General features: G+C 50.8%; 1 protein-coding gene across 13 annotated transcripts in view; it reads left to right on the top strand.

Moving 5' to 3' along the window:
• The first annotated feature begins 7,678 nt into the window (after positions 1–7,678).
• PCBP3 (poly(rC) binding protein 3) overlaps positions 7,679–13,569 on the top strand; it is a 210,778-nt gene continuing 204,887 nt past the window's right edge. For all 13 annotated transcript variants that reach the window (XM_070407045.1, XM_070407043.1, XM_070407052.1 and 10 more), the window contains exon 1: positions 7,679–7,844. The gene's annotated coding sequence lies outside the window, so the exon portion shown is untranslated. The remainder of the gene's footprint in view (positions 7,845–13,569) is intronic.

Here is a 13,569-nt window from a genome sequence, read left to right as displayed (position 1 = left end):
CCATTTTTTGCCTGCTTATCCAGTGGCATAAAACCCCAAAGTGGCCAAATAATAGTTAGGCTTCCAGTCTAGTTGTAACTCTGACAGAAGCATCCCAACCCCTAACCAGCGAATCAGGACTTCTCACCCAGCGGAGGCCAAGACTGCAGCGACAGGACCACTAATCATGCAAGTGGTCCACCAAGAGTAATGTAAGAAGGGCAAAACCTGCTTCCGTGCCTTGGTTCCAGGAGCATATATTCAAGGTACTAGGGACTCAGAGCCATTTACTGACTGCTGTTCCAGCACAAATCTATGTTCCAGAAGACATGTCTGAGTCCTGCAGGGTGCTGACCCAGAGCTGGCAACTTAGCTGGGCCACTAACAAGCCTTTCCAGCGTTCTTGGTGGATTGGCTGCTAGGGGATGGGGCACATGATAACACCAGCAAATGCCATCGTAATGTGCCAATTTTCATGCCTTCTTTACTTTGAAATAGGTCTCGTCTAAGACAATGTTGTGTGAAATAGTTTTGTTATCTAAAGCAACATAACTAACCACGTAAAAACATAGTGACTTAAAACCATGACATTAGCCCGGCTGGCATGGCTCAGTGATTGAGTATTGACCTATGAACCAGGAGGTCATGGTTCGATTCCTAGCCAGGGCATATGACTGGGTGGCATGTGCCCTGACCAAGAATCAACCTGTGACCTCCTGGTTTATAAGTCAATGCTCAACCACTGAGCCATGCCAGCTAGGCTCATCATTGATGTTTCTATCTCTCTCTCCTTACCCCTTCCTCTCTGAAATCAATAAAAATATATTTTAAAAACCCACACGACATTATTATCTCTAACCATTCTGGGGGTTGGCAGGTTAAGGGGAATGGTTCTCACTTTGGCCGCTCGTATGGTTGTAGTCATCTGGTGGCTAAGGCTGGAACTATCTGAAGGCCTCTTCAGTGGGCTGAAATGGCTGGAGTTGCCGGGGCTGCAGGAGTGGCTCTCTTTCCACTTAGCTTCTACATGGGACAGTCTGGGTCTACCTCACAGCACGGCAGTCCCAGGGCAGCTGGACTTTCTTATATATTGGCTGGCTTCCCCCAGAGCAAGCATCTCAGGAAAGAAGAACTGGAAGCTATTTAAAGCCTAGCTGCAGAAACTGGCACAACATCACTCCTGTCATATTCTATTGGCCAAAGAACCCACCCAGTTTCAAGGAGAAGCATAAACTTCACCTTTTGATAGGAGGAATATCAAATAATTTGTGGCCATCTTTAATCTTTCATAGCATGTCAATAAATTGGGAACTCTGTAAGTCATTGGATAGGGTGTTGGAAGACACATTGGACAAAGAAGGAAAGCCCATACAGAAGTACTGTATGTATCAACTGCTGTAAGGACAAACCACTCTCTCCTCCAAGGTCATTTGTCTTCCTCCAAGAAGTTAGCTGGCCTCCCTGAAGTATTGGCCGTATCAGGATTGGTCTGTGCTGCTGGCAGGCTAGGTACTCAGCAGTGGCAGTCATTAGATCAGACTTGATGAGGGGAAGGCCATGCTGTCGGAGCCATGTATGGACGTCATCCCTTTTATCATGGACACTCTGTTCATGGGACACTGGCATACACAGGGGAATAGCTGAGCACATGGGCTGGCTGGCATCCATTGATGAGTCTTCATGTCTACCTAGCTGTTTGGTCCTTCCTCTGACTGGGGTGTATCAATATAAGGCACAAAGATCTTCATGCACTGAGTCTTCTTTGGCAGGGCCATCCACATGCCTCTTCCCCCAAATTTCTTTTTTTTCCAATTTCTGATCTTGTTCCCTGTTCTTTACAGGTCCTTGATCCACAGCCCTAGCCATTTTGGTTGCTTGCCTTGGAGCCAGTACATATCCTTAACTGTGACATCTATCACTCCATATAAATGGACTAATTAAGTGTTGTGCTCACAGTTTTTCTACTAGGAGGATTGCCCTTCACCACCTTCAGAACCATCCAGAGGGTATCATGATGGGCAGTAGTCCATTTCTGCTGGCACCAACATATTGTGCTGACCCATCTATGTTTCAAGCTGGAATTTCTTCCTTGTCTATCAGTTACCATAGAGAACCCCTATTAGGTCATGGGTATAAGTGGAGGAAGAGGCACTGGTGTGACAGAGGTAGGTGACATGGGGTCTAGACCACCAGGAACTTTCTTGTGCCTCAGATCCTGCTCAGACCCAATCCCCAATGCATTATTTCCATTATACGATGGATTGTGACTGCACTCACCCTACCTATAACTCAGTGGATCTGATAATACCAAGCCCAGGCTCCTGGCAGCTGTATACCTGGAACTCAGGGATGTAAAAGTAGAGCTGCTTCCACCTCCATCCTCAGTAGCTGACCTGGGACCCATGACAAAGATGGAAGAGGAGAGGTACCTGGATGACAAGAGCTGAGGATTCTCCCCTGCAGGCGTGAGAGCGACAGGGAGAGGGACTACTGTCTATGAGTGAGCGGGGTCGCCAAGCTAGGCACAAAGGAGGGACAGACCTGAGGTGTCAGGGTCTCAGGCATGGGGAGGGAGAGAACCTGCCTTTGTGCTCTGCCCACTAGTTTAACTTTTAAAAAATATATTTTTATTGATTTCAAAGAGGAAGGGAGAGGGAGAGAGAGATAGAAACATCAATGAGAGAGAATCATTTATCAGCTGCCTCTTGCATGCCCCCTACTAGGGATGGAACCCTCAACACGGGCATGTGCCCTGACCCAAATCGAACTGTGACCTCCAGGTTCATAGGTCGATGCTCAACCCCTGAGCTATACCAGCCCGGCCAACTAGATGAATTTTTTTTTGCTGCTGGCTCTGTCCCAAGGAATATGGGACCCTTGGCTCTGCATCTTGGGGAGTTTTTGGCACAGCACATTTGAGACCTTCTGAGAATTTGTTTTGTAGCCTTGCCTTTGTTCATAGGTTTGCAAACTCCTTAGCTCCCAATGGCAGGGAGTGGTCGGGGAGGACACGGTAAGGGAGGGGGGGGGGGCGGGGGGGGGGCAGGGCTGTCATTGTGCCTGGGCTGACCTGGTTTGTGATTCCCTGCTTGTGATTTCCAGTTTGTGATCCCTGCTGTAGCAAAGCGGTTTTCCTCCTTAATTTACACGCTAGTGGCTTATTTATTAACATTTACATTCTCGCATTTTCACTTGAAGTCTCTCATTGGAGGTCTTTGATGGCAGAAGTCAAAGACCAATAAAGTAGAAAGACAGTGCAATTGGGAACCAATGACATAGATAGAACCCTAAGAAAATAGGGGTTTCAAGTAAAAAAGGTGTGAAGGGTTGGGCCCAGCCTGTCCCCTTGCCCTCTTTCTATTACAAGCATGTTCTAGTGAGATCTATGTGTTTAATCATCTCCACTGATACTGACTGGAGATGCTCGTTTGTGTCAACAGAAAAGTTTCACATGACCCTAATAAAAACAGCAGCAAGTGAACAGGAGTCTGTTTTAGACCACTGGACATGTGAAGACAAAGCAGGGCATCCACAGTGCCCCCACATTCAGTCACACAAGCTGGGGGCCCATTCTTCTTCCACGTGTCTGAAGCCTTGCATTTCCCTCTTGGTCTTTATCTGCTGCCTCGAGTATAGAGAAGCAGGAAGGGAAGGAGGAAGGGGAGTGTCTCAAACTAAGTTCTCGCACTAGAGCCTTGATGGTGCCCCTGAGGCGCACAGAGGACGGCTGGCATTTTTGGCTGCCACTCTCACCCTGCAAGTCTTCTGAAAATAGAAGGAAAGTCCGGATGACCCAAGTTACTGCTGCTATTGTGAGGTGCGAGCAGATGTGGTGGTTCTTCTCAGAGAGAAAAAGGAAGGCAGTACCTCTTTTGTTTAAACAAAATATTAGAAACCTTGCATATTAAAGAAAAAAAAAAGATAAAAGCGGGGAGGGACCCAGAGCATGCTGGAAACAGTCCAGAGCCTGATAAGTGCTTGGGGGTTTGGGGCTGGCTGGACCAGTTCCCTCCCTCCCTCCTCCTCTGTCTCCCCCCCCCCCCCCCCCCCGCCGCCCTCTCCGTTGTCTCTCAATCTCCTCTTCGTCTCTCTCTGCTTCTCTTTCTCTGTCTCTGTGTCTCTCTCTCCTTCTGTCTCTGTCCTTCTTCCAGTGCCTCTCTCTCCGACTGTGTCCATGCTCACTGCTTATTCTGCAGCCCATTTCTGGCGACACCATCACGTGAGCTGGCACTGTAGCAGCCTGGTTGGCCCTGGCTTTGCTGTCTCTGGGACCTGCCCACAATTGCTTAGGAGGTGGGCTGGGGGTATGGGAGGGGACCCATTGATTGCCCTGCCTAATAAAATTGCAAATGGGTGCTTCAGCAAAGAGGTAAGACAAGTCAGGTGCTGTCTTTTGGTTCTGATGTCACAGGGAGGAAATACCTGCTTCCTGATTTTCCCCGGCACCCGCATCACGGCATCACCCTGGCTACCACAGAATCACCTCTGAGCTCAGCCTCCCCCAGGCAGCTTTTTGTGAGGACAGTGGTGGCAGTGCAGGGAGGAAGGGCAGGGTAGTGACACTTTAAAGGATGGCCTGGGGGTGTGGTCCTACGAAGAGAGCTTTCTGCCTCAATGTTTTCTGAAGGGAAAATGCACCCTTTCCCCTCATTTCCCAAACTGTGCCCTGTGTTTAGGCGAGCTGAGGGATGGTTGTGATGACAATGTGAGTTGTCACTGAGGCAGGCCCAGGGAGGTGGGATGGAGGTGGGGGTGGGGAGAGTTCCTGCTGAAAGCCATCAGCTGCCCAGCTCTCCACAGAAGACCTCTCCCCATAGCAGAGGAGAAGGGGCCCCTGAAGCTGGGGGTGCTGGGTACCGCATGCAAGGGCTCCTGGGGGAGATTACCACTGGGACAGTTTCTGGGAATATCTATTTCCCCTCTTACCGCCCCCCCCCCCCCCGCCCTTCTTGCCACCCGCCCTTTTAAGCCCCCGAACACCCCTCCAGATGCTCCAGCCTGTGATAACGTGGCCACCTCTGGCTCCCTGGTGGGGTGGATGTGTGTAACCATCAGGAAGGCCGAGCTATGAGACTTCCCAGGGTTTGATCTGACATCATTCCAAGCAGATGATAATTATGTGGCTCCTTCCTTCCCCGCTCCCCGCTCCCCGCTCCCCGCTCCCCGCAACAGGGCACGATGGAGTTATTTATAAACACGGGCCCCTGGGTGCACTTCTCACGGGAGGGACCGCAGTGACGACGGGCGAAAGCGCACGCACGGTGCTAACGCAGCCGCTCGGCGGTGGAGACCTGGAGGCGGTTGGTCCCGTTCGGGGGGCGGAGCCGAGCGCGGGCCAGCCCCGCCCTGCCCAGCTGCCACGGCGTGCGGGTGGGGGCTGCTCCGGTCGGCGGTGGGGCTTTCAGAGATCTGCTAATTTATGATAATGTGCCCGCAGACACGGATTGTCTTGTGTGTCAAGGGCGGAGGCAGGAGATGAGCTGTTTTTTTTCCCCTCCCAGGAACTGGAAATAATTGAAAGTTGTTAGGGTCCAACATGCTGTCCTGAAAACACTATCATTACTTTCCTAATGACTAACTGTGTCTTTCAGGAGGCGAGGAAGGCAGCTGAGAGGCCTCGAGCTCCCAGAGAGGATGGGGAAGTGGGCGGTTGGCAGCCTGTAATCTGGGCGGGGTGCAGGGGCGGCTGAGGGTGCTCTGCCCGTGCCCCCGTAACCCCCCGCCGTGCACTCTGGCCTTGGGAACAGGATCTCCCGGGTCCCTCTGGCCCCTTTGCCCGGAGTCGACTGAAACTGACAGCCACGAGGTCGGGACGCTGCAAATCCTTGCAACCTTGACCTCATGGTCCAAGTCCTGGGTGTGCTGCCATAATCCCTCCTTGTTTAATTCCCAGTGTTTCTACTGTGAGCCAGCTAAGCAAGGCCTCTGCCTCCCTCTGCTGCCCCCCCTTCCTGCCCCCAGAGCACACAGTTGCTAGTAAACCCGCTCCCTGCTCTGAACATAACAGGTGCCACCCACACTGGGGGCGGGGGTGGGGGGGTGGGGGTGGGGAGACACCCCTGCCTCCTGACCCTTCCGAGGAGGTGCTCATGGACCCCGCCTTTCCAGGTGACCCTGCCCAGCCCCTTCTCGCCCTCCGGCCGGCGCCCTTCCTTTATTAAAAGTTGTCTTTGAGCCACACAAGTGACACATGACGACGTGAGCACGCAGCTCCTCATACCCACCGCCCTCTGGTGCGGACCCTCCGCCTCTCTAGGTGTCTGTCACCCAGCCTTGCCTGCTTCTGGGTGCCAGGGGGGTCCCTTGTGTCCGGTAGTGAGGTTCTAGTGCCGGCCATTTCCAATGCTTCCACCAAAAACAGAGGTCATAATGGTGACCCCTGAGTGGGGTTGGCCTTCACCCCCCACAGAGCAGTAGGGTTCACAGAGGAGAGGCCCGGGGACTGCCTGGTCTAGGGGGCAAATGGGGCCAACGGGGTCCCGAGCTGGGACGCAGCCGTTCCCAGGCTCTTCCCCCAGCTTTGCTCCAGGGGCCCGCTGACCCCTCTCCTTGCTCCGGGGAGGACTGAGCACCGTCCAGGGCTCCGGGGTCCAGCGAGGGCGACCTACCAGGACCCTGCCTGGCTGGCTCCCCCCGCCCCTGGTGGTTGCCAGGGGTCCGAGGCCACCACGATGCCCGGGCTCGGGCTCGTGCAGTGGATGCTGCGCCGGGAGAAATCATCCTCGCCGAGAACAGGCCGCAATCCACAGACGGGGCACGAGGGCTCAGAGGCAACAGAACAGAGACACAACAGCAGAACCCAGCCCCGGAGGTGTGGTGGACGGGTAACTGCATGAACCCCCCGGACATGCTCTGTCCCGGGCAGTCCAGCTTGGCAGCCGGCTTCGGTCTTCGTCCTTGGGCCACGTGCGGGCAGGCATGCTGACCAGGCACCTGCGAACTTTCACGCAAGCCCACCTGCTCTGGCCCCGCGGGCGGGCAGACAGGCACACTGCGGGGCGAACGGAGTCCGCGGTGTGGGAGGAAGAGCGGGGCCCTGCCGCGGCGCCGGGGGAGGAGGAGGGTCCCCGCGGGGGCTCGGGAGCCGGCCAGGAGGCCGGGAGGACTCTGTTTTCCGGACCGCCAAAGGCTCCCGGCCCGCGGGAGAGGAGGGAACGGGCACCAGCTCCGGGAGGGTCCAGGCTACTGGCGGTGGGGCTGCCCGGGCCACCTAGGCCACGCCCTAGCCAGGGCCCCGCCCCGGCCCCACCCCACCGAGGGGTTCCGCCCTTGCCCCGCCCCAGGCCCCACGGTCCGGGCTAGTAACTGGTCAGCGCAAGTTCCAGCTCCGCTCCCATGATAGCCCCGCCCCGGATCTGGCCCCGCCCCCTTCCCGTGGGCCGCCCCCTGGACCAGTTTCGGCCAGTGACCGCCTCCTGTCCGCCCCAACTTTCTGTACCGCCCCCACCGCTATTGGTCCGGTTCAGCCCCCGCCCCCGCGACGCTGTAGGTTTCTTTCGGGGGAGCTTCACAAGCTCCAATTGGTCGCCCACTCGATGTTCCGTCGTTCGATTGGCCCGCGGCGCCCGCTTTCGCGGGACTCTGCTCTTGGGCTGGGGCGGGGCCAGCGGCAGCGCGCGGCGCGGGATTGGTTAGTCGCACAGAGGGGGCGGGCCCACGCCGCGCGCAGCACCGCGGCTGGAGCGCGCGGAACCGCTACCGCCGCCTCAGTCGCCTCAGTCGCCTCAGTGCCTCAATCTCTTCAGTCTCCTCAGACTTCTCAGACTCGGTCGCCTCAGGCTCCGCCGCACCGCCTGGATCACCCTATCCCCAACCCCCGACCCCAGCCCGGCCCCCCGCCAGCCCGTCCGCGGGCACGCCCTCTGGTGAGTGAGTGGTCGCGGGCGGGGCCGGGGGCGGGGTCCACAGGTGGAGCTGGGGACCGGGCCGGGAGTTGGGGTCAGGGCCAAGGGGTCAAACCCGGGTCGGGGTCCGGTCAGGGTCCGGGCCAGGCGGTGATTGGGAGGCCGTGGCCGGGGCGGCGACCTCCCGCGGCCGCCAACTTTGGGTGAGGGGCGCACGTCTCGGGCCGACCAAGTCTCCGAGAGGCCGAGAGAGCGGAGGCCCCGCCCGGCCCGGCCAACTTGGGCGGCAGCTGCGGCGCCGGCGGGTGGGCCGGCGGGTGGATCGGGCCCCAGTCGTCCCTCTTCCCCGCGGCCCTCGGGGTTAGCGCCGCGCGGCCCACCTCTCCGAGGAGCCGGGGCTGCCCGGGGGCCGGCCGGGCGGTGGGTATTGGGACTTCGGGTGACGAGGTTCCGCCGATCCCCCTACCCCCACACCCCCAGAAGTTGTCGGCGAGACACCGCCCTCAGTAACGGCCGGATGGGCTCGCTTGTGGGTCAACAGCTGCCACGATTTTGTTCGTGAGGCTTAAGTTTCAAACGACCTAAACTTGCTCACATGTGACTGGAAAAGATTGTGGGGGCAGCATCCCCCGCCCTGGGCGGCGGGACGCGCGAGCTGCCGCGGACGCGCAGGGACGGAGCGCCACGCAGGAGAGCCGGACCCGCGCGGTGCCCTCTGCGTCCCTCCCTCAGGCGCCGCCGCCGCCCGCCCGGTGGCGGAGGTGTCTGCGTTGCTCCGGGGACCCCGTGTCAAAGCGAGGAGCCAGCAGGTTACCTGGAGGCAGTGCACGTTCCTCTTTTTTTCGGTCACTGTGTTTTCTTCTCTTATTTGCGGGTACGTCAAAACGTGTTTCTTATTGTTCCCTCAAGTGTTTTTGCTCTGGAAGTATTGTTCAGTGAAAGTTTATTTTTTTTCCTTTTTGCCTGGTGGCTTTTCTCAATGTTCTCTCCTGACGCTGAGGTATATTCCTCACATTACACGCTTGAAAGTTAACAGAAAGTCAGATCTTAAATCTTGTGTGTAGGGTTTGGTTCTCTTCCTCCCGTCTCCCCTTCGAGGCAGCACGGGCTCCAGGGCCTGTTCGCCCTGCATGTCAGCGGCCAGGACTCTCCGGGTTGATGAGGATTTATGGTGTGCGATTCACCAAGAGGAATACCAGGGCAAGTAGGCCTTGACCAGGTCTCTAGTTCGAGCCATTCTTCTGGCACAGGTCCTCACACATCCTTCTGAAATTTAATTTGTTTTTAGGGGTGAGCGATGCCCCTTTGCTGTTGTTTGAACTTGGCTTAGATGTGGGAACAAAAGGAGTGTGCAAGGCAGCTTTCCTATTGAAGATAGCTGATGGCCAGTCTCATGCACAGGAACAACTCAATCATCTTAAAATGTTTCAGGGAGGCCCATTTCGGTCCAAAGAGACGGAAGAACAGCGGCGCTCTGCAGGGACTGTTGGCAAAATCCCCGCAGCCCACATTGATCCTCACATTAGAGGAGCTGGAGAAGTTTTGGATGGTGTTTTCAGACTTGGAGATCTGGGAAACCAAGGGGTCTTCAAATATAAATACAGTCACTGACCAACTGGTGTTGGTTACTATTGTTTCCTCTTTGTATGTAGATGCTGCTGTTTATACACATGCAAGTTCATTACTCGTGTTTTAAAATTTGTATAACTTTATGTATTTTCTTAGTTAATACTCAATATTACAAAGTTGTGGAAAAGGTTTGATAGTAAAAGGAGTCTTTATAACTAAAAAGATTGGGTATCCTGTTTAGAATTCAGGGCTTTGTGACTAGTGTTGCCACAGGTGGTGTGATTACTGGTGATATTGGACCTCAGAATGTCACTTTTTCAGATGTCATTAATAGTCAGGTTTAGAAAAAATATACAGCTTTATTGTTACTGTTTTTAAGTACTTATGAGACAGTTTCAACACCTGTTCATTTTCTTAAATGTTTAAAAAGAAGCTATTTCTTTCTCTGCTGTTAGAGGGAAGCTCTGAGCATGCTGCATTTATATTTGCAAAAGTCCCATGAGGTCCTTGTAACAATCTAGCCATTCAAGACTGGATGCTGTGTTTCAGTTTCAGTAATTTCAGTTCCTTGACCTGCAGCCAATTTCTGGACTCATAGCCATGTGTCACAAAAATCTCAGGGCTCAACTGTAAAAATGATTACTGAATCAGATTTTGGTAGATGGAAGTTGTTCCCTTTGGTGAAGAAGTTTGGTCCTTTGGGCCATAACAAAGAATAATACCTGCTCATGTGTTAGAATCACCCCAAAACTTAAACATTAGAATTAATACTGTGTATTTGGGGTGAGGGGGAGGTGGCAGGGGGGTTGATATCTCTTAGCCCTGGTGACAAGGACTCTTACAGGCATAGTCGGATGTCACTGTCCATGGTGCTGAATATGTGCCATCTGTTTTTTTCATCTTCAACGTTTCCAGTGTGAGAGTGGTTTTTGGAGTATGTTTTAAAATGAATTTCAGAATTCACACTATTAAAGAAAAGTAGTACAGGGGAGTTTTATTGAGCCTGAAAGGAAGTGTGCATTTTAAAAACTCAAGCCATGTTATTGTCTCTTTTTGAAGTGGATAATTTCGTCAACTCAACAGTTCCATTCCCTTGCTTAATCTCCTCCCCAGGTGGAAATTTTATTGTTAGCTATGGACATCAAGTAGCAAATCATTGAAATTAAATGAGACCCTGTTTGATTAACAACCACCCTCCTTAAAATGTACCTTTATTATAATATATACAGATATTTGTACATAAAGGAAATTTGTTCTTCCCTAAACTGGATTGATTATAGCATACCTCACACTCACTGACATGGTGCTTCTCACCCTTCCTTGAGAGCGAAAGAGCCTTCTGAGTATGTGGTGGGGCTGTTGGGCAGTTGCCAGGCATCTCTGCTGTGTTGGAGCAACATCTACTCTCTCTTCTATAATTTTGAGAAATCTTTGTAAATTAGGTAAATCCTTCGTTTCTCTTGAAATTGCTCCACAGGTTAGCAATAGAAAATAATGGATGTTACTTGTGGTACAGAGATTCTTCTACACAATAGTAAATTGTGCATTAAACTAAGTAGTAGATTGTTGAGGTGTTTTTCTTGTGAGCATTTAAAAATATTTCTTTTTATTGATTTCAGAGAAGAAGGGAGAGGGAGTAAGAGATAAAAACATCAATGTTTCTTTAACTAGTTCTTTGGTCCAGTAGGTTGTACACTTAACCCAGGTTACTCTTTGCATCTGTTTTGTTGAAGAAAACCCAGGGCAGCTTTCTTCAGCCTCCTCCAAGATTCAGAAATTCTTTCTGATGTCTACTCTTTGCCAGGCTCTGTTATATGATCTGGGAAACCACAGGGGAATGAGCCAGAGTTCTTATCATTGAAGGACTCACCACTTTGGACCTAAGAAAAGACATGTAAACAGATGGTTAAAGGGGCCACGCCCAGTGCTGCAATTGGGATACACAGAAAGCTGGGTTAGTGTCTTGAAGAGGGTTGATTTATTTAGGCAGGGAATCTGAGAAGGCTTCAGAGTGGAAGTAGCCTTTGGGCTGAGCTCTGGAAGATGACTTGTAATTGTTTGGGTGTAGATGGGTATAAATCAATTTGAAAAAGACAAGATAGTTGATGTATTTGGTAGAACAGGGTATGTGATGGTGTGGAGTCTGGAGGCATGAGGACTATTTTGAAAGGGTTGGGACTCCACGAGAGGTGTGTGTGTAAGGAGAGCTGAGAAGAGTTTGTGTGGTAGACAGAATAATGGCCTTCTAAAGCAGTCTACATCTTTATCCACAGAGTCTGTGAATATGTTGTATTACCTGGCAAAGAGGATTTAAGATAGCAGATGGAATGAAAGTTGCTAATCAGCTGATTTTAAAATAAGGATATTATCTTGGATTACATGGGTGGGCCCAAAGTAATCACAAGAGTCTTTAAATGTGGAAGAGGGAGGCAGAGGAGTCAGTGTCGTAGTGATGTGAATGAGGAAGATTACCTTTATTTCTGGCTTTGAAAATAGAAGGGGTCATGGGCCAAGGAATGCTGAAGCTCCGAAAGCTGGAAAAGGCAAGAATATGGATTCTTCCCCAGAACCTCCAGAAAGGAAAACAGCCCTGATGACTCCTTGATTCTAGCTCAGTGAGAACCATGTCTGACTTCAGATATCCAGAACTGTAAGGTCATTAATTTGTGTTAAGTCACTAACGTTGTGGAAATTTGTTAGAGCATCCACAGGGAACTGATGCATGTTGGGACTCTGCTCTAGGACATTTTAGCTGGTGAAGTTTAAGGAGGAAATAACATGATCAGAGTGGTTGTAGAAGATAAACGGATTCAGCTGCTGTTTGAGAGGAGGTTGCCCCAAGTAAGCATGGTTCTGATCCCCTGTTTCATCTCCTGGCAAGATTTGCATCTGATATTATCTTACCTGGCCTGTGTTCCACTTAAAGTTTTTCTCCTAGCAAGCTGCTGGGTCCTCCCCGCTTCACCTCGCAGCATCTAATTCCATGTCGCACTGGCCCTACCTTTCCTCTGTGCTGGGCACTCAGAAGAGAGTAGACTTGGTATTCATTTACAAGTGGGGTTGTAGGGTAGGTCCAATTCCAACCTCAGAGCTGTTGTTCAAGTACTTTTGAAGGGTTTGTTTCCTCACATCCTTGCTAAAATTACTTTGTATGTGCAGATGTTTTAATTGTTGTCAGTCTAGTACAGTGGTTCTCAACCTTCTGGCCCTTTAAATACAGTTCCTCATGTTGTGACCCAACCATAAAATTATTTTCGTTGCTACTTCATAACTGTAATGTTGCTACTGTCATGAATCGTCATGTAAATATCTGATATGCAGGATGGTCTTAGGCGACCCCTGTGAAAGGGTCATTTGACAGCCAAAGGGGTCGCGACCCACAGGTTGAGAACTGCTGGTCTAGTAGATATTAAATATCTCACTGTTTTAATTTACATTTCCTTGATTATTAGTGCATCTGAGGACTTCTTATCCATTTGGGTTTCCTCTTCTATATATTGTATCATATAATGTTTGTCCATTTGTTGCCTGGGTTTTTTTTTTTATAGCTTTTTAGAATTTCTTTATATGTTCTGGATTCTATTTGTGTCCTATTTTTATTTTTATCCTTTTAAAATGCTGCTTTGATTAACAGATGCTTAATTTTAATGTAGTCAAATTTATCAATTTTTTCCTTATGATTTGTGGTTATTAAGTCTTATTTAAGCCCTAATTGGCTTGGCTCAGTGGATAGAGCGTCAGCCTTAGGACTCAAGGGTCCCAGGTTCGATTCCGGTCAAGGGCATGTACCTTGGTTGCGGGCACATCCCCAGTAGGGGGTGTGCAAGAGGCAGCTGGTCGATGTTTCTCTCTCATCGATGTTTCTAACTCTCTATCCCTCTCCCTTCCTCTCTGTAAAAAATCAATAAAATATATTAAAAATAAAATATAAAAAAAGAAGCTTAACACCAATGTTTTTTTTAAAAAAAGTCTTATTTAAAAAATTATTTGTTACCACGAGGTCATAAGATACCCTGTTCTTTTAAAATCTTTTTTTGAATATTTGCTTTTAATATTCTACTCTGAACTTATTTTTTGTGTGAGGTGTGACATAGAGGCATAATTTTAGAATTTTCCAGTACTTTTTATTTATTTATTTTTGTATATATTTTTTATTGTTGATAGTATTATAGATGCC

Source organism: Myotis yumanensis, unplaced genomic scaffold (genome assembly GCF_028538775.1).
Source record: "Myotis yumanensis isolate MYYU_CA2020_CCGP unplaced genomic scaffold, mMyoYum1.0.hap1 SCAF_2, whole genome shotgun sequence".
Lineage (NCBI taxonomy): Eukaryota > Metazoa > Chordata > Mammalia > Chiroptera > Vespertilionidae > Myotis > Myotis yumanensis.
The sequence above is the reverse complement of the archived record's forward strand: the minus strand, read 5'-3'. Positions and strand labels throughout refer to the sequence as shown.